We start from the raw sequence: 18,091 nt of genomic DNA on the forward strand, positions 1-18,091 counted from the left end.
GCAAACTTACCTGCATTGTTTGTGAAATCTGTGACTGTGGATGAACTTCTCTTGCACAAAGAAGAAACAACCAGGTGAAAGAGTAGATCACGTTTGAGAAAACACCAATATATGGTATCTTAGCCCAGCATTAACTGAGAGCATCATCTCTTCGGGTGCACAGTATTTTGTGCAAGACCCACAGCTGCTAGGTCAACCCCAGTGGTCTGGAAACTCAAGACACTGCCAGCTTTTTATCCTGCCTTTTACTATCTTGCTGTAGATACTGTCGGGAGCTGGAGGGCTTACAGGTTAAGTGGTTATATTCCATATATCTCCAGGAAGGCCTGAAAGAAGATTAATGGGCATTAATCTCCCCAAAATACCAGTTCAGAGTTGTGGCTCTATGCTCTGCTATTAGCTGGCCTCTCCAAGCAAACACTTCTGCTTTATGAGTGTGTTGGCATTTGTCAGTCCCCTCGACGAATTGAGACGGAAAAAAATAGCACCTCCCCCCCCCAAAAAATAACCCAACTTCTTCTCCCTCCAAAATGACAACCCATTTGAATGGAATCTGATCACAAAAGTACCTGAAGTAAGCCAGATGGGCTACAAAAGGGCTGTGTGGGGACACTTCAGCCTGGAGGCAGGAGCTCTGTGCCGTAGTGAGATGAGCTTAGCTCACTCAGGGAACCACAACCTCCTTGTATGGGGCCAGGAGGTGAGATGTTATCAGAGAGCAGCCTACAAGCCAGAAAAGGAGGAGTAGATGCCAGCTGAACCTTTCCTCGTTGTTCAACCACGAATATGTGTGCACATCCCTTGCAGGAGGTGCCACACAGAGGCAGTGCAAAGAGGAATCTGGACTACCTCAGATCTGACACAAGATGAATGTGTAACCTGACCGAGAAGTTTGGGGACAGAAAACCCCATTTGGCAGGGCTGGCACTTACGTTACACACTGCTCAGCACATGCCAGCCTCCTGCTCCTTCCCAGTCCTGAGGGGCTAGCAAACCCCAAAGCACTTACCATCTGCTGCCCAGCAAGCCCTATCCGGTCACGTGCACAAAATGCAGCAGTGGATCCCTGCAGGAGAGGAGAAACCAGAAGACATGCAAGCCAGAAGCTCACCGCACCCAACTGCTGGCTCGTCTTCCAGTGCCAGGGCAAACAAAGCAAAACTATCAGTTACCAGGTCCCCACATCCATCTAACAAATGTCTGGGCTATGCATACCTGCTGCTTCTGGAGAAGAGTGTTTCCTCTGCTCTCCAGCCTGATTCAGTAAATTGCTTAATGTGGGTGCCAATTTCCGCTTTTCAGTGAGAGGATTAGGTAGCGCACTCTCGTCCTTTATGATCTGTATGGTTTCTATGTATTTTCCTTCACTCCAGGCATGTTCCTTCCTTTGGATATGCAAGCAAGCAGAAAGGTAGGCTGTCTATTTGCTGAAATACTAAATCACAGCATGAGCTCTCTGTATTTTCTTGTAACACGCAAGAAAAGTGCAGAGAGGAGGAGCACTGGAGCTCAGTGCTCATGCCCCATGCCATAAGCTATGTTCAGATGTGACAGGATGACACCTACCCGTATCGGCTTCACTATCTCCTAAACTGGCACTATTTTCCGGTATGCTCCAGATACTCCCCCCGCAACCAATCTTTAGCACATAAGCAGAACACTCATCATCTTAATTTTAATCTATTGGCAATAAAACATTCTTACCATCAATGCAAAAATAGGTGAATTAGATATCGCTCCTGCAGAGCAACTTGTTTCATGACAGTACCAAGAGCCATGCTGCAAACCAAGCCGCCCAACAACAGCTTTTGTTCGTACTGGTAACATGCCAGAATAGCTCCTTCTAGACATCACACTATACGGGGTCAGTATTAACAGCAGTACAATGGTAGATGAAAGAGAAAAGTTTAATCTGGATTAGTTCGTTTGCTTTAGCACTTGAGTTCAAGGCTTTTTTATTGTTCTTTTTAAAACAAAGAGGCTCAGTTTGCCTCAGATTGATCTTGACAACTGTATGGGATTGGAACAGGAATGTATAGGATGAAAACACCATTCAGGTGCAGAGCAGAAGATGATGGTAAACAAAAGGCAGAAGCAAGGCCAGAAGGAACAAGAAATTGCTCTCTGTGGCAGGCACAGCCTCCGGATCCTTCAGGGAAGATAATCTGAGGGCCCCAGCCCTGCCAAATTTTTCAAATTAACCAGGCTGGAAGTCCCCTGAGGCTTACGGAAAGGGTGTCCAAGATCACTAGCTGGGGGATTTTCAGAACATTTTGGCCTGAGGTTGCCCTAAAGGTGCCAATGTTCAAAGCCAAAGGGCACACAAAAAGCTTTAGGCAGCTCAGGCCTCAGGGCACAAAAATAAAGTCAGTTTTTCCTGAAGCAGGTGAGACATGCAGCTGGGAAAGGGTGTTGCTCAACCAAGCAGATGTTATCTCTGACCTGCCTACATGGGCTCAAAGCATTGCACCATGGCTATGAGGAGCTCATTTCTGCTCTCAACACCCAATCCCATGGGATTTTCAAGCTCTTCTGCCCTCCTCTCCTGAGATGCCCACCAGCTTCCAATTCCCCCTTGCCCAGAGCCTCAAACCAGCCAGGAATAGTGTCACCTAGAACTAATTACGGGCAGAAAGTCAACGATCCCTACAGTTCTGCTTCTCTTACAAGGTTTCTGAGCTTGTGACGCTCATTCCAGAGCTGTCTCCCAACATGTCCCCACCATCCTAGTGCTTTTATCAACTCAAAAGGATATGAGAGATGGACAAGTCCTTGCTCTGAGCTCACTCCATCCCACCACACACACTGATGCCAGCAGCACCAGTTGGAGTCCACCAAGGCAGGAGCGCTTTGCCCCTTCATGCTCATGACAGCCCTTTTAACAATCTTCATCCAAAGCCAAACCCACATAAGTACCAGATCACCCTGTGTAGAGCTGCCCTTCCAGTCACTCATGAGCAGTTTGGAAGTATCCAAGGAGACTGCCCCAAGAGACGGGTATTTTGGAGTTCTTAAAAATAAGCAGACTAAAACAGGCACAAGGAGCCACAACTGAAAATACAGACTCCAGTGAAAACACACATCTCCTCTCCATCCCATATCAGCGTTACATAAAATAAAATATTTATGTGCATTCAGCTGCAGGTAATATACCAAACAAAACAAGAAGCACTGGCCCTTCCCAAAATCTGCCTAGGTCCATCATTTCCTCTGTCCTCCTCTCTCCTGATTTCTCCATCTCAACCTCCTTATCCTTTTTCTCTCCTGCCAAATCTTCTCTTTTTCCTTCCCTGCCCTTTCCTTCCACAAAGTTGATCCTCTCAAAACTCACTACGCCCCATGCTGAAATGAATAATGCAGCTTACTGCCAACAGAGAAGAAGAGCCACTCTGGGAGACTCAGAAAGCCCATTCGAGTGCCCTGCTTCTGCCAGCAGCAATTAGGTGATGCTCAGAGCCACACAAGGCACTTGAAGTCAGCTTCAGCACAATGCACTTTCTGCAGCATGCTGAACACTGAAAGAGGCTGAAAAGGCAAGCAGTTAAATATGTATTTTTAAATAAGGCAATTAATATATCATGGAATACAGCTGGTTTTCTGCCTGGCAGCCCCTTACATGCTCTGTAAATTACCAGGACGTGACCCTATACACAACACACTGTGCAAGAAGGTACAAGAGAGGAAACCCGTCTCCACTCTCTGTTGTCTCCAAATGTTTTTTTGTTGTTGTTTTTCTTGCCTCTTGAAGCAAGATGTCTGCTGCCTGCTTTCAAACCCAGACGATGCCATTTACATGATCCCGTTATCTTGTTTTCAGCATCTCCACTTTAAATAGATTATTGACCTTTCTTGCAAAAAGAGAGGCATGTTCTTGCTGAATCTAGGTTTAGAAACAGAGGCACCCTCAATTAAAGTGCACCCTCAATGAGCATGCAAAAGATGCAGCCTGTGAGGGATGATGGCTGGTACCCCAGTGGTTCAAGGATCTGGAGCTGACAGGAACCTCATGAAGTTGGAGGAAAAACCTCAACACCTGGAGGAAAAAACTCAACAGTTGGGAGAAAAAAAAGAATAACCCCATGCACCCATGCAGGCAGGGGGACAACAGGCTGAAAAGAAGCTTAGCAGAAAAGGTCACATATCCATAACCTGAGTGGACATGGCCCTAGACAATCTGGTATAGCTGAACCTGTTTTGAGCAGGGTAGTTGGCCAAGATGATCTCCAGAGATGTCTGCCAGCTGTGGTGACTCTGTGTTTATATGAAGGGAGAAACCTAATCAGCATCTTCCCTGTGTATTTACTGGGAACAAGTTGGAAGAAGTTTCCATTGCAGAACACTGCCTGGTGTGGGACTCATCAGAGGATCCCTCTGAAACCAAAATTCAGGCAGAAGATGTTCACAGGTGAAACAGGATGATCAACCAGCTGACTTAAAGGAACAAGAATAGCTCAGCTGCAGCATGCCCTTTCTCAGTTAAAAGCAATTTTATGAGCAAGCAGAACCGCAATATGTTAGAAAGTTTTTAGAGAACACTGAGGGAGAAAAAAAAAAAGGGAAAGAAAGATCAGTGAAGCAAAACTGGGAACAAAATCAGTGGATACACAGACAAAGATGACACACAGTCAAAACAGAGCCCTGTCCTTCTGCAGGCTTCCCATTCCTCCTTGGTTCCTGTTTATTCTTTATTTCCTTTGTCATAATTGCTAACATAAGGACCAAATAGCACCAGACAAGAGAGAAACATCCCTGCAAATCTTCTCTTACGAATTTCCCACTTCCAGATGATTAATTGTTCAAAAGGATGCACTCAGGGGCTCATAGAAGCTCTGCTGAATAGATTCACATGCATGCCATCACTATTAGTTGTAACCCAAGGTACAGTCCCTTGCCTTGGTTGTGTGATACAGCATTGAAATCTTACCTAAGTCAACATAAATAACATATTCTTCACTATCCATCAGGCAGGCCCTTCAAACAAGGAAATCAGTGAGGGCTGACATGTTCCTTTTGTCTCACCCATCTTCTTATTTCTCCTAGACATTTCACATTTTACTGTTGTTCTGGTATTCTCTTTCTGAAGAAGGCTTACATTTCCCCTCATCTAAAGGTCAGGAACCTCCCCATCCTCTGCAGAGTTCTCCAAGACAGCTTGCTAATCTCTTTGAGTTTGTTTTGGACAGTTCTTTGTGCTTCCTTGGATAAATGTTGTAAGCCAGTGCTGATGGTCCCTGCACATCCACCACAGAGCATCATTCAGGCTCATTCACTCCACCAAAGCCCAAAATACTTCTCTTGAGGCTGTTTTAGAAGTATAGTTTTTCTCAATATGCACAACTGAGATCAAGGTCCAGCAGATGCAGGCAGACCATCTGTATCATGAGCAGCATGTGGCTACCAGGTTACTCATACACAGCTGTATCTGCAGAAGCTGTGACTGGAGATCTGGAGCAACACTGAGGAGTCTGAGTGGACACTACTAAAAACACTATTAAAAACAGTTATCTAGTAGGCGCATGTCAATCAGGTTAAACAACCCTTTCGGATCAGTTTTTGCATACCAAGATTGAGTCTAATCTGACCAACAACACTGGTGTGATGGTGTTAATTTAAAAACATGTTTTAGCTTATGTTGAAAAAGTATTCCCACATAGACAGGTCTGGAAGTGGTAATAACTGGACAAGTAAAGGTGGCTGAACATTTGCAGAATATGGTAAGAAACAGTTCTGGAAATCCAGACGGCAATTGCAGATCAGATATTTTTTCTCTGTGGATATCACTGTCAATCCCACTTTCTTTAATTATTTATTAATTTATTTATTTTTCCTGGACAAAGCTCTAATTTCAAAACAGAAACTGTCTTTCCCTGAGAAGAAGAATGGGTTAGCAGGGGAGAACGGGAAATAGCTATAGAAGCAGATGCTTTTCCAAAGTGGAAAACATGCATAGCTGCCAATTTGATTGCTTTTGCAAGTAATTTATCACTTGTTCAGCATGCCTGGCTTACCCATTGCTGGTCCTTTCCCTGCATCCAGCAGCCTAGTCAGAGCATGGACACACAGCTACACCATATGGCCCTGCAGGTATGCTCATTTGCCCCACTGTGTGGATTTGCTGCATCCCCACTACAGATTGTCATGCCAGCTCCTACACACACCCAGATAACATTTTTCACTGATTTGACTGCTCTCAGGTACACGTTTTTGAGGCGGGATATTTTAAAAACCCACCCACATGTTTCCATCCTTAAGGTTTTAAAATGTAATGCGAGAGCTTCCTCAAAAGGCACCCCTGCAGGCACACTGCAGAATGCCAGCATCATCTGCCGTTCGTAAGACTCACACGTTTAAGAGCAGCTTCCTGCTTTTCCCAGATGTTTTATCACTGTTTGTGCTGAGCTGCTGCTCCAAGGCCATCGGAGCTCCATAACCAGCCCGCAGCCCACAGAACCAGATGCTGGCTGAGAAAGCTTTAACGGGGCTTTTTTGCTTGTGGTCCAGTTTTTCCTCAATGCTGCCCCACAAAATGGTCCATGAGCTGCAGAGCACAAGCTGGGCTCCCCTCGTAGCAGTGACCAGTCTTGCAGCACGTCAGTGAGTGAACCCATCACATGCCACCTGACACACCTGCCTGGCCAAACTCCGCTTCGGTTTCTTTAAGAGCACTAAAAAGAGGAATTATCAGCAATAAATACCTTTGCATCCAAAGTCTATCAGGCAGCAGGATTATGCAGTAATCAGACCTTTAAATGCTATCTGTGTTTCTCAGTCCAAGCAATACTGCAAGCTCAGGGGTTACAGATCTAACCTCACAAGGGTAGTAAATAGCATAAACATGTTCCACCTTTTTGCTGGTTTCACCTATCGTGAGGCAAACTCACACCCATCAGTTTCATCTTCTAGAAGTGCATGCTGAGGCATCCCAGAGGATCCCATAGCCTGGAGCATGCTCATCTGGACCCTGCACAGGGTTCTCCTGCAGCAGCTCTATGTTCTTCTCCACTCAAGACCCTTCTGGGAAGCAGTGCAAACATTGCACAAGACAAGAACTAAGTTACTGGTGAAGTGTCATGAACACGGCCAGTCTAGCAAATAATTTCATACGAAGAATGAATTCAATTTTTTTTTTCTTTTTTTTTTTTTTCAGATGGGAATTGTTTACAAACAAGAAAGCAGGCGGGTAGCCATTAGCTAACTGACCTCACATTTCTCAGTTTGCTTTATCAATCTCAGTATTCATAAAACAAGGTTAACAGCAGCCCTGCCTCCCCTGCGAATCAACAAAAACGCACAAAGGACCGCACCATGTCTCAGCCTCCAGGCTGTACATTAGCGAAGGTATCTGACACATGAAACACATGAATAATGCAAACCGTCTTCCAGAGCATCTGTACTCCAATCAATCCACAGCAGCAAATAAAAACCTTCCATAGTATCAAATAAAAACCCTTCAGCACGCCTTTCTGTCAGGCAGCAGGACCTTTTTACAGCTGCTGGGAGGCACACTCCAGGAAAAACAACCCTATCTGCTACCAGAGCTGGAAGCCCTTTAAATCTGCCAGCTGGGAACCAGGTCCCTGGGCCAACTCCCTGCAATGCACCTAGATTTTATCAATTGCCTTTCGCTGCCTTTTGTTCTTACAGGATCCACACCCACCACTGCAGAGGAGCTTGGATTCAGAGCTGAGAGCACTTTAAAAGCAGGAATGATCTCCCTGGGTCCTCCCCAGGGACCCAGCAGGTAACTCCAGCAGCCCTGGGGTCCTCGGCCACAGGAACTGCAAATACGGGCGGTCAGTACAGCCCCGATGAACACAATTGTCCAAGCAAGAGCAGACCCCCTTACACGCTTTTTTTCCAGCACATGTTTGCCAAGGGAAGATGCAAGTGGTCGTGCACGTCCTAGTGAAACGCAAAGTGAGACCTTCTTGGTTAAGCCCTTCTGCATTTGTGCAGAATCCAAGTGGAAACCACCCTGGTCTCTTCGGGGCAAGGAGAAATATGTAACGGGGTGGAGAGTGAAAACCCTCTGGGGGTGATACCTGCCTTCCCGCCATCCAGGGGTTGTGCTCTTTGGTCACACCAGCACATCAGGGAGATGGATGAGGGAGCAGATGTGGCTCACGGAAATAGCTCAGCTGGGTTATTTTTAAATGGATCACTTAGCACAGCTCAAGGCAAAGGCCAGGAGAAATCAGTAAAGGGAAGAGAAAAATTGGCTGAAAACCACAGCCTCAAAGACAGCTACCACAAAAAAAAAAAAAAAAAAAAAAAAAAAAGGCAAATTATCCTATCATCACACCTAACAAGTAACAAGTAACTGTGTTTTGAGTAGAATCCTCTTGAACATGTACAGCCAAATTATATAATGAAGTACAGGTTGAAATGTAACCTGGTCTTTCTTTTACTGCTGGGGTTGTTTCCAACCACTACCTCTACTATCTCATACCTTAATGCTGACCCATCCTTAGAAACCCTCCTTGCTGTCCAGGAAGAAGTCAAAGAAGTAAAGCGACAGCAATCATGGAATATTTGAGTCTGGAAAGTAGTTTTGGAGCTCAAAGCAAGCGGTTTCTCAGGATCTGTTCTAGCTCTCTGGAAGATCTCCAAGGATGGAGATGCAAGAGTCTCTCTAGGAAACCTGTCTGCCTACAATTTCGCAGAGGTGGCCCAGGGTGCAGTTGGTCTCCTGAAAATCAAGGACACGCTGATGGCATCCCTGTGGACTTGCTGCCCACCAGGACCACCAGGGCTTGAGCTATAGAGCTGCTTTCCAGCAGCCAGTCAAACTCAGCCTGCACCACTACAGGGAGCTGCTGCAAATCATGGGCAGAACTTGACATTTATTTTTTTCTGATGAAGAGTTCTGTTTTCCCAGAGGCTGCAGGCAGGTAGAAAGCAGACAGTTGATCATCCAGGTCACTAAGGAAGCCCGGGGGCTGGAAAGTGTCCATGGAGGGTCTGTTGCCACCTCCCAGAGTTCCCTGCAGTGGCCACAGACAAGTACCCCATGAGCAACATCAATGATCCAACACGGAGCTAGGGCCTGAGGCACTGTCACTGTTACTCCCTGTTACTCCACTGTCTGTGGAGCCTGGAGCTCCACTTCCTGGAAATTCACACCTCTCTTACTCATGCACAGGGAGTGAAACACCACCTGGCTGCCTGCAGATTCCCCCAGGCCACAGGAGAACTTGTTTTATGCATAACACTAAGTCAACATCAACCAGAAATCACGAGGAAGGAAGCAGTCCACCCTCCACAGCATATGAAGAGATACGTTCCATCAATCCAAAGTGCTTCTGAGCGTCCCAGGATACCCAAACTCCTCTGAGTTTGATGCACTTTCAGGGACAACTCCATTTTCTGGCATTTCAGCATCGCCCTTCCTATGTGCCCCATGCCTGCAGCGAGTGACACCCCTACTGTGCCAATCCCAACAATGAGAAAGCTGACCCATGGAGAAGACAAGTGGCCAACCTTCCAACCAATCTTCCAGAAACAGAAGTGGATTCATGCAGGGACAGGCTGGCAAAGCTCAGAAGGATCCTGAAACTCAACGGAGCTTCATGGTGTTTATCAGAGCGCCCAGGAAGGGCGGTGGGAACCAGAGCAAAGCAAAGAGCGGGGGCTCCACCCCAGCTTCTTAGAACGGGGTGCCCCTCCTTCCCCTGGTTCCCTTCCAGCTTTCCAAGATAGTCCACGTACCCCGACAGAAAAGATAAAGCTGTCTTGCCTACATTCTCCAGAGACAATACCCTCTTTCACTTCGCTGGTTACCTGGGCAGCAGTGAAAATATTATTGCTTATCAACTTCCTTGTAAGTGCTAATGTACTTCTGAATTGAAAGAGAGGGCAAATTCCACTTTCCGTAGCTTTTCTACCCTGGCAAGAACCGGTTCTGCTACGAGAGAAAAGCAAATACAATGAACCTGGTTCATGAAAAAAAAAAAAAAAAAAAAAAAAAAAAAAGTTCCCCCTAAAAAACACAGCAGTAAAGGAAGTGGTGGAATGCACAGGTTTTATGAGACATTGATGCATTTCTTCACAGAACAGCAGCCTTGAAGAACGCGGCATTGGACCCTTTGCGAGCTCAGCAGTTTCTCTCGAGGTCAGAACCCCACAGTTTCGCTCTCTGGTTTCACACTAGTAAGTTTCCTGCGGTTCACGGCCAGGGCAGCCTCTTAATGCCCGACCCCGAGTTTCAGTTGCACATTGAGCAGATGCAGCATCATGCAGTTGGCACCAGACTGCCAGGTCACCTGGGAAAGCAAGACCACTTGGGATCACTGCACTTTCCTTATCCCACGGTTAAGAAGAGCTAAGGATGCCTGCCAACAACTGTGGCAGGTTCTTAGGTACTTCTGTCTCTGCTAGAGGCTACAGTTCACAATGATTTCCTTGCAGCAAAGTCCAGTGCCATTGGTTTTAAGGATCTGGCCACTTTTCTGGAAGCCCAAGCCATAGGTTTGTGGCATATGAGTATCCAAGTGGTATCCGTGAACCAGCATGTGGTGGTTGGACAGCTCCTCAGACATCTACTGCTCTGAGCTGTGGGTGCCACCAGCACCTGGGGAGGCAAGGGAACCAGAAGAGGCCAAGCATGGAGATGCAATGGACAGATGCCAAGTGCAGGTACCTACTCAGTTTGGAAGACTTGGGGGCTTCACTTCTGCATTCAAAAATAGAGGGTAGCTCTGGAGTCTCCAAAACCCCTAAAGATGACCTTGCTCCTGGGCTGTACCCACCTCCCGGTGAAAAAAAAGAAAAAAAAAAAAAAAAAAGCTTTCTCTAATGTCTGACCTAATTCTCTCAAGCTGCAACTTCAACCCTTTTCAAAGAGAAATAGGAGAAATGACCCCGTCACTGCAGGTAAGATCTGCAGGTAAGATGACAACAGGACCTTCTTTTCCGGAGGCAGGCAATAGCAGGGGAGTTTGTGGAAGCCCAAGACATGCAGAATTATTTCACCTTACTTACGTCATCTGCATAGGAAAACAAAATGAGTCCAGACAAAGGAAAGTGTGGGGAGCTCTCCCACGTGTATGCAGTGCTTGTGGAATTGCTTCGTAATTCCAGTTGAAGGCTGTTCTCTTAGGCTACTTAAATCAAAATTGACATCTCTGTTCTCCGGAAAACTCCTAATTCACTTAAGAGCTCTGTAATAGCAATTCTCACTGTCTGATGCATGACAAACAAGCAAGGGACTGTGGCAAAGGCAAATGTTACAGACCAAAGAAAAAAAAAAAAAGTCACTACTTTCTTCTGCCAGATCACAAATTCGAACATCAATTCATCCTTTAGAGCAAACGAAAAGCCCAGGCCTTTTCAGTTCTTATTCAAGGTTTGTTGATGTTGGCTAAGCTACCTATGCTTTCCTTGCCAGAAAATTGAGAGGAGTATCCACTGGGCTTGGAATATGCACAGACCCAGGGAAATCCACGGTATCCACCGCTCACAACCCAGTACACCAGTGCAGGTGCACAACTACTGTGCTATTCAAATTGGGAACATGCTTTTGAAGAAAAATTCCTAATTACCACTGCACTCCAGTTTGCATGGAAAAGCAGCCTTAGAGCACACTGACAGAGGAAGATAAATACACTCCAGGATCACAACCCCATGCATGCCACCTGCTAATGGGACCAGATGGGTCAAATTGAAACCTTCAAATTGCCTGTGGATGTTCAGTCCCAGCACCACCTGCTCCACTCTTCTTGTACTGTAGGTGTGGATACAGCTAACATGGAGGTAGTGACATGAGTGACGATTTCAGCATTTATAACAACCAGCTGATAACAATGCTGATCAGAAAGCCCCAATGATATGTTCTGCTCCTCTTCTGAGAAATGCTGGAATTATAAATTTATGCCTTGTTTTTAAAGAGAAAGCTACCCAAAAATGTAGTCTGCTCATATCCCAACCTCATTCTGCTTGGATCTTCACCTGAGTCTCATCACCTTCCTCCAGGACCCAGCTCTCAGTCTTTACAACCCAGTGTGCTTGTTCTTCTTCCCACAGCCAAAAGGCAGCGACAGCTAAAGACAGGATGTCTTGAGCAGCCAGTGGGTCTGAAGCTCTGTGGAATTAATTTGGATGTCTGGGACTGACAGTTCAAAGGCCAGAGCCAGAAAGGAGTGGGGAAAACGTGTCTGGGGAGGAGCCATTTCTCCAAGTTGATATCCTTGGCTACAATCTGATCTTTTTCTCAACTTATGGCCATCTGATTCTACTCTAGGCCATCTATGTCTTAGGGATTTTTTGAGCTTAGCTTTTTCTTTAGCCACAAGTCCCTACTCAGATTCATCATACTTCTTTTCTCTAGAAAATGTGCCTCAACATCCCGCATCCATGAGCTCCACAGTTCACCCACATCCTTCCAATCCCCCACAACAGAGCTTAACCAGCAAGACTGAAGACTGGTAGGAAAAAAAGCCTAAGCGCTGTTGTAATTTTAGTACCTAAGCCACAAGCTGTTATGAATCCATGGAAATTTTATGTTGCAAGATATTTCAGGTGGAAAGAATAGGTGGGATAATAGAAAATTCTTCTGGAGAAAAAAAAAGAAAAGAAAAAAAAAGAAATAAGACCTCAGTTTTACTGGTTTCTTAAAATCAGATGTAAGCAAAGATAGAGAAATTATGACTTCAAGTCCCCCCAACTTATCAAAAAGATCTGTTCTCAATTAAGCTGAAGAGCTTCTGTTCCACTAACAGACTCACAGTGGGCTGAGAACCAAAACCAAGCTCCCAACAGTAGCAGATTCCCTAAAATAAAGAGTGAAGAGAAGTTTACTGAAGCACACTGAAACCTCCTGGATGACCACAGTATTCTCTGGGGCATCCTTTGTGATAGAGCAGACCCATAAAACAGACGTGTGCTGTGACAGAGACAGAGGTTTGGGACTGCTGCCATTCGTTCAAGTCTAAGGCTCAACAGTAAACCAAGAAAGAAAAGATGGGAGGTGGAGACCAAGGTTACACGATTACTTAAGCTATGAGGTGTCCCGCTTTAACTCCTTGAAACATAGTTTCCTGTGTTGTCAGGCTTCTACTTATATTGTACCCATAGAACCACGATAAAAATTAGACAAGGAGAGATTTGTAAGGGCCTCAAACCACATCTCCTGGTCAAAGCAGGGTCAACTTTGAAGTTATATTAACTAGACAGAGGCACCAGGGAAGATGAAAACCTGAGTTCTGACTTGTGAGAACTCAGAGAGGGTTTCTGATTCCAAGAACTTGTTTGCCTGACAGGAGGCATCAAAGCCAGTGCTCTCGAGTAAGGTCCTTAATGTATAGCATGGAGGGTAGGAGATGAAGCTCAAATAGGTACAAGGAGCCATAAAGTCTTTTTTTTTCTCTTTTTCTTTTGTTTTTGTAAGTGAGGTACCTTGTTTCTACTGATTTCTATGGAAGCATTGGATGCTAGGCTAGCATAAGCAAAATTAAGTCTTTTTGATTAAGATCTGAGGCACCGATTGCTGACACGAAGACCCTGGTGAATTTTGATTTGAATTCAGATTCTAAATGAGCTAAGCAGTCGTGACCACAGGCAGTGGGGGGACAAAGACTCTGATCCTCCCTTACTGCAAGGTAGCGTGATCGTCCTTGGCGCAGTGTTCCTTGGATTTTGTCTTCATTCCTCTGTGTGTGTATTTTGGTATTCAAGTTACATTAGAGAAAATAGCAGAGAGGAAAAATAATGGAAACTACTTATATTTAAGTAGATGTTAGCAAGGCCATCTTTGACTTCTTGTATTTATCTATTGCAATTACAGAGCCATCTGGGTTTTCTAGGCCATTTACCCTGCAATCTTGTTCCCAGCACAAGCTGGTTTCAGGGATCAGATGCAATGGATGAAACTAGAGGATGAAAAGGAAGGCTGGTCTTTCCTGGCATTTTTCACATTACCAGGTTCCCAGTAACTCTTCTATGGTGTTCCTTAGAAACAAGCATTGAATCTGTGCTGCCAGGTCAGGCCAAATGGTAGCTACTCTTTTCTGTAGCGTATACTTAACATTTTCCCCCAAGATTTGCATAACCTAGCTCATGGCAAACAATGTGAGATATTGGCTTAAATAATTAAGGATCCGTCTTTATTTTAATAATTCAGGACTCGTGTTCGACACAGCCGGTGTCTCCCAAGCAGCCACACGGAGAGTGGCTGGAGAGCCAAAACCTGCAGCACCCAGAGAGGGAAACCCCGCGAGAATATTCCATGGGGACAGAAGTGTTGTGTCACCGATGATGCACGAAGGTTTCCTGGCCAAATAACCCCTGCAGTGGCTCCCAGGCTGAGGTCATGGGGCCCGCTCTGAACCATGCTTGGTTCGCCCAGTTGTGACCCAGGCGGCCCCGTCTCGATGCGTTGCTCCCCAGGAGGAGCCGTCTCATGGAGCAGCCTCCTTGGGCTCCCAGAGCTGCAGGACACGGTGGAGTTTGGCCTCTCCTGCTTCCCTGGGAGTTATCTAATCAGCTTCCATGGACTTCATCTCAAGCCCAGTGATTAGAATGCCATAAAGACAGGGAGTTTCTGCTGCCTTTTTTTTTTTTCTTTCTCCGTATCATTTTTTCTCCCTGACTTTTACTTTTTATGGCAGCACGGCCATCAATGCACATCTATGCAAATCCATTCATGGTTCATCCTCTTTGCAGGTTGGGGCTGCCGTGTTCCCCGGGCAGATGTAAAGAGGTCGCTGACTCACTAGACCAGGGGAAAAAACACCTGTGAACAAAGCACATAACCCAGAGAAACACCCCAAAGAGGGAGGCCGAGGGAGGCCAGCTCCCTCTGGAAGATGTAGGCCTGTGTGCAAGGAGGAAGGGGAAGGGGAGAGGGCTTGTAGCCGTGTGTTATCAGTGCTCTAGGGGAGCTGGGCTTGCCTGGAAGATCCCACCCATGCATTTCAAAGTGCTCTGCAAAGAGCAAGAAGCAGCAGCATTTCCCTAACGCAGCGCTGCAGGCTGCGTTTCCAGAAAGGGCGCGTTGCTGGCCAGCCTGTAGCACCACAGAGGGGAAACCCCGGCAAACACAGGGCCAGTCCGGCTCCCCTCGGGGAAGCCGGGATAATCCCGGAATAGCAGCGCATGTGTCACACCCGCCGCCAGCCCATCCAGCCTCCTGGAGGACCTGGAGGCTTTTCCGGGTCTCCTGCAGGGAGGTGCGACGGCATCATCGCTGCTGTCCTCGGTCCAGCCCCAGCCCTGGCAGCTTCACACGGATCAGCAGGGAGAACCCAGGGAAATCCTGCAGACCAAGGCTGGGCATCACACTGCGCTCTGCTCCCTCGCACTGCCAGCTGCCCCGTCCAGTTCCCACAGCTCTAAGCCAGCACCACTGGGTACTACTTTTATCACCTATAAACACTCCTTATTAATGGCAGATGTGTCTGCTATGATAAGGGAGGTTTTTTGCCTCCTTTAAAGCAAACAGTCCAAGCGAACTTCCTTGGAGAGGAGGTTTCCGTGTGAGTGCGGAGGAGCGGCCTGGCTCCTGGTGCTGGTTTCCCATACGCAGGGAAGCGCCTCTGCTGGCACAGCCTGGCTCCCACCCCGTTTCCTCATGACAGGGTGTTTCACACGTTGCCCTGCAGCAAAAGCCCTGGTGCTGAAATCCGGGCAGATCTCAGCCTCCACAGCCTGCTCAGAGCAGTGAAAACCACGGGAACATCACACTGACCACAGCGTACGCAAAGTCTGCAGCGTCATATGGAGCAGATCTATCCTGGTTTGCCCCTCAGCCAGATGCAAAAACATCACTGCTGCTTCTGGGGATTTGTGCAAAGCCTTCAGGTCATGCGCTGGACCTCCGTCAACTGGGAAGCACGTGCAGCATCCAGGCACCAGCACTCCAGGTGCTCCACAAGCACCACAGATCTGCAGCGTGCCCAGGGCCAGCCCACACAGGAAACCCGCCCAGAAACACATCACGGGGACAGGCGCCCCAAAATCCACTTGTTGTCCATCTGTTAAAAGTAAAATTTAAAAAGTGACAGGCACAGAAAGGTTGAAAATATTATCCACATATTGAAATCAACTCCTCAAAACCTGTTTGGGGGGGGACAGATAAGCACATTTGAGAGTCAGGAAGAAACTACCCCATGGCACAGATAGCGAGGAACCCGGCACGTCCACAGATGTCCTGAAATCACATTGCCGAACTGGCCATGGGAAAACAACCTGCTCCATACCCACAACCAGCAACCAGCCTGGCCCGAGGGCCTAGAGGGAGAAACGCCTTCATTCCCGGTGGATTTGGGAGTCACCCTGATGCAGCAGGCAGCAGGGAGGGTCCTGCCCCAAGAAGCCACCCCTGTCCCTTGCTAGGATTTCCCAAGATGCTGATAGCCAAGTAGGGTCTCCCTGTCTCCTTTGGTCGTCCCTGACGGAACGGCTGCAGTGGGAGCTTGGCGCAGCGGGCACAGCGAGCCGAGCAGGGAACAAAGGGAACAGGGATGCGCCGGCTGATCCTTTGTCACCCGCCAGGCTGCCGGCGTTCGGGAGCTGGGAGGCGAGCGAGCAGCCGGCGCCACTCCAGCGCCCTGCGCTTTCCCCGCAGCCCGTTTCACCCCAGCACCCGGGAGGCCAGACGAGGTTGAGCCTGTCCCGGCAGTTCCTACGGGAATTGCAGCAAGTGCGGTGCCTCCTCGGGAACCGCGCGTGAGGGGAGGATCTGGGATGCTGCGGGGCTGTTCTTTCATGCTCCAAAGGAAGGCAGGGAGGGCACCACTCCCTGCACGGTGAATAGTGACAGGAGCGGCTCCGCAAGGCTCTGCCCACGGCTGCCGGGAACTTGTATATGAAGTGCCATGATCACTGCACTCCCCCTTACAACAACAACGCAGGGTCAACGGCAGGCACACAGGGAGACACAACACCCCAAAGCCAATGCTGCTGGAGGTCAACCTCCCCCAGGGCTTCCTTTGCTCGCATGTCCCCGATGTCCCCACGGTGGCTGTCCCCGTGCTCGGCAGGAGGTGCCACCTGCCCTGGCCTCGGCAGACAAGATCCCCGTGGCTCTGGGCAAAGAGGGGCGATTGTCACCACTCCCCACGCACTCGTGTGCCATAAGCAACACTAAACGGTGCCACTTGTTGAAGCAGCGAGCAGGGCTGGCAGGAGGAGGCACGCGATGCCGCCTCCGACCTGTCTTGCGCCAGCACGAGCCCTTGTTGCTCTGTGTGCCTGCTGTGCACCCCCGAGCCGCAAACAGCTCGCAGCAGCCACCCCGGGAGCCAGCGAGCTCCAGCCAAGGGTTTCACGTGCACCCCCGTCCATAAAGCACCAGCTGCACGGGAGGTCCCGCAACATGACACAGCCGGAGAGCAAAGCCCGGCCGCGCGGCGGGCGCAGAGCGTCCCCGCTCCCGGGGCGCCGCCACGAGCGCGACAGGCCGGGCTGCCCCGCGGGGCCGCGGATGCTGCCGGAGCTCCCCGTCCCCGCGCGGAGCCTCCCACGCGCGGCCCCCGGCCCCGCGGGGCTCCTACCTCGGCGGCGGCGCTGCGGGGAGCGGAGCGGGACCGCGCGAGCCAAGCCGAGCGGAACCGAGACGAGCCGAGCCGAGACGAACGGAGCGGAGCCAGCCGAGCTCCGCCCTGCGCCGCCCCGGCGGCCGCGACAGTCGCGCCTCGGCGCCGCCTCTCCGCGTGGCGGGTGCCGGCGTTTTCCACGGATGTGCTGTCCAGAGGAGCGCCCCGGGATTTGCCTTCGTTCCCCACGAGCCTGCCCCGGGTGCCCGGCGTGCCGCACGCACCTGCGCGCTTGGCATATAGGGATGTGCTGGCCCATGAGAGGCGCAACCCTTAGAATGGCCTTGAAGAAAAAAAATGAAGATATCACTTTGAGTGGGAGGCTCTGGTGTTGGGCCTGACATTGTTTTTTCTCTCACCAGGCTGTGATATTTCACATGACTGGGAATGTGGCTGCATCAACTCACGTTTTGCCAGAGGTGCCTGAGCTTCCAGCCAGCTTGGCAGCAGAGTGTGCCAAAGAGCTCTGTGTTACAAAAACGAAGCATGCAACCGGAGTAGATATTGATTCACAAACGGGAATCTCAAAGGCAGACTTTGCACCTGGCAGAAAGCTGCGG

The 18,091-nt window shown here is 48.6% G+C and overlaps 1 protein-coding gene across 1 annotated transcript in view; it reads right to left on the minus strand.

Moving 5' to 3' along the window:
- The window catches only part of CORO2A (coronin 2A), a 41,251-nt gene extending 23,748 nt beyond the window's left edge, over positions 1–17,503 (minus strand). The window contains exon 1 of the mRNA XM_088531996.1: positions 17,490–17,503. The gene's annotated coding sequence lies outside the window, so the exon portion shown is untranslated. The remainder of the gene's footprint in view (positions 1–17,489) is intronic.
- Positions 17,504–18,091: the final 588 nt, after the last annotated feature.

Source organism: Tinamus guttatus, unplaced genomic scaffold (genome assembly GCF_059628265.1).
Source record: "Tinamus guttatus ecotype Peru unplaced genomic scaffold, ASM5962826v1 Tinamus_guttatus_pri_ptg000446l, whole genome shotgun sequence".
NCBI classification, from domain to species: Eukaryota; Metazoa; Chordata; class Aves; order Tinamiformes; family Tinamidae; genus Tinamus; species Tinamus guttatus.